Below are 3,453 nucleotides of genomic sequence, written 5' to 3'. Positions count from 1 at the left end.
CTTCTGACTACTAGTAGTCTACTGTTGACTGGAAGCCTTACCAATAACTTAGTCCATTAACATATATTTTTTATTCTTACAATTAAGTAAGGTAGACAGTACGGTATCAAAAAAATCCATGTCTAAGTGTACCCACATGTTCAAAGGTCAACTATGTTCCATGTACATTTGAAAAGAATATGTATTTCTAGAAGTATGTACAGCTAGGTCAATTTGGTCAATCCTATTCAAATCTTCTGTAGCTGCTTGTTTTATTAGGTATTGTCAGGCACTATCAAATATGATGGTAGTTTTCTGTATTTTTCCTTATAATTTTGTTAGTCTTGTTTCAGTTGTTTTAAGACCATGCTGTTAGGTGTATACAAACTTGGGATTTTATACCACTCTACTGAATTGACTCTTAAGATTATAAAATGTCCCTTTTGATCTCCAGTAATACTCTTTGCCTTAAAGTCTTTTTCTGATATTTTATGGGCTTTTTGGGGAGTCAGTATATACATGGTATATATTTTCAAATCTTTACACTTATCATTTCTGGGATTTTATATTTAAAGTATATCTCTTATAAGCAAAATATATATTTTTCTTTTTAAAAAAATTTTCATGTTTATTTTAGAGAAAGAGAGAGAAAAAGAGAGAGAGAGAGAGAAAGAGAGAGAGAGAGAGAGATAATGAACAGGGGGAGGGCAGAGAGAGAGAGGGAGACATAGAATCTGAAGCAGGCTCCAGGCTCTGAACTGTCAGCATAGAACTGGACTCAGGGCTTGTACCCACAAAATACTAGATTACGACCTGACTGTAAGTTGGCTGTTTAACTAACTGAGCCACCCAGGTGCCACTTTTTCTTACACTTGTCTGACAATTACACACTTTTCTTGTGGGTATCTCCGCCATTTGAATTTTATGTAATTTCTGTTCTTTGGGTGTAAGCCTACTACACTTACTATTTGTTTTTGTTATTTTCTCCTTTGTGTCTCATTTTATTTTATTTATTTAAAAAAATTTTTAACATTTATTCATTTTTGAGAGACACAGAGACAGAGTGCGAGCAGGGGTGGGGCAGATAGAGAGAGAGAAGGAGACTCAGAATCTGAAGCAGGCTCCAGGCTCCGAGCCGTCAGCACAGAGCCGAAGCGGGGCTCAAACTCAAAAGGTGTGAGATCATGACCTGAGCCAAAGTCAGACGCTTAACCAACTGAGCCACCCAGGTACCCCCTTTTGTCTCATTTTAAATAGAGTATGTTTTAAAAAAAATTATGTCAATCCCCTCTCCTCTCTTGAGCTTGTTAATCATATAACCTTTTACTTTAAGAAAATATATAATTTATTGTCCGATTGACTACATACAACACCCAGTGCTCATCCCAACAAGTGCCCTCCTCAGTGCCCATCACCCATTTTCCCCTCTATACAACCCCATCTTTTACATTTTAAATAATTTTCTTAGAGCTGCATTGTTCAGTACAGTAAGTACTAGCCACATGTGGCAATTTAAATTTAAAAATGTTAAAAATTCATATCCTCCATCGCACTTGCCCCATTGCTCAATGTCACATGTGGCTAATGGCTGTCGTACAGGACAGCACAGATTATGAAACATGTCTATTATGGCAGCAAGTTTATTCAGTAGTGCTGCAGTAGGGATTTCAGCATGCATTCTAGACTCATTACAGTTTACCTTAAATTAGCACTATTTCTACTCCCTGGATAATGCAAGAACCTACCAAACTTTAACTCTCTTTAGCCCTTTCCTGCCTTTGGGGATGTTATTTCATAAAATTGAATCATTTCAATATTTTATCCCTATGTGGCATTGTTAATATAGTTTTAAACAATGTTTAGTTTGAGTTTCTTGAATATCTCTGTGGTGTTCTTTATTCCTTCCTACACGATTGTGTTTCTTTCTAGGATAGCATCTTTTCTACCTGAAGAATGCCCATTAGCATTTCTTTTATTTCAGGACTGCTGGTAGTGACTATTTTTAGTTTATTTTTTTAGAAATGTTTTTATTTATTTTGAGAGAGAGACAGACAGAGACAGAGACAGAGAGGAGAGATAGAGGGTGAGAGAGAATCACAAACAGGCTCCATGCTATCAGTACAGAGCCTGATGTGGGGCTCAATCCCACGAACCAGGAGATCATGACCTGAGCTGAAACCAAGAGTCGGATGCCTAACTGACTGAGCCACCCAGGTGCCCCCGTTTTTAGTTTATTTTTGACTGAAAATATCTTTATGTTGTTTTTTTCTGAGTGTTGGTGAAATATTAATTCTAATTTGGCAATTTCTTTATTATAACACTTAATGATATTGCTATACTGTCTTCTGGTTTCCACTTTTTTCTATTGAAAATTGGTTGTCACTATTGTTGTTTTTAAAAACTCTGTTTTTATAGTCTCCCCCTTCCCTTCTCTTCAATTTTCAGCACTTTTCAGCACTTCAAGGGGTACTATCATACCCCTTGGTGACATTTTTTGTAGATATTTTTCATGGAGCTTGCAGATACCTCAAATCTCTGGCATGGTGTCTATTTTCACAATCGGGAAAATTCTCAGCCATATTTTCTTCAAATATAGCTTTGTTGCATTCTCTTCTTTTTCTTCCGTTGTGACTTCCATTAAATATAGTCGTATTTCCTATTCCCCATATATGTTTTCTTCTCTTCTCTAAATTTCTGTCCTCTTTTCTTTCTGTGCTTCATTCTATGTATTTTCTACGGATATATCTCTAACATGGCTAATATGTTATTAAGTACATTCATGGAAATTTTACTATTAATCTTTTTCTTTCAGTCTTATAATTTCAACTTAATACTCGGTCTAAGGCCTCAAAGTGGGAAGCAATTCATAAAGGGGGGAAGGAGTTAGTGTGCCTAACAGAATTGCATTTTCTGCCATTTTTTTTTCCCGTTGAAGATAATAATCTCTATGTCTGTTGAAATGTGTTAACTAATATATTGAAATGTTGCTTGATGCTACGTGAGGGAGACATTAAAATAGCAGTGAGTATTTTTAATCTACTCTCAGTCTTCTAACGTTCAACACTGGGAGCTGTATCACTACAGGCAATTACAAAAACTGCTTCTAACTGCCCAATTCTAAAGACATGACTGTCATTTCTGCTACTTTGCCCGGACAAAATGACCCCAATTCAGAATATTCTGATGTTCTCGTGACATTGCCAAGATTAGAGCTTTTTTTTTTTTAAGCGTCAGATTTATTAAGGTATAATTTACATATAGTACAATTCACTCATTTTAGTGTCCAGTCCTATGAGTTTTGATAAACGCATATCATTGTGTAACTGTCACTAAAATCAAGATACAGAACTGGCTCCACCACACCAAAAAATTCCTTGTGCTTATTTGTAGTCAACTTTTGCTCCCACTTCCAGCTGCCAGGAAACATTGATGTATGTTTTTGTTTTGTTTTTGGTCCCTATGGTTTTGTCTTTT

Source organism: Panthera onca, chromosome C2 (assembly GCF_046562875.1).
Source record: "Panthera onca isolate mPanOnc1 chromosome C2, mPanOnc1 haplotype 2, whole genome shotgun sequence".
In the NCBI taxonomy this organism is placed as follows: domain Eukaryota; kingdom Metazoa; phylum Chordata; class Mammalia; order Carnivora; family Felidae; genus Panthera; species Panthera onca.
The sequence above is the reverse complement of the archived record's forward strand: the minus strand, read 5'-3'. Positions refer to the sequence as shown.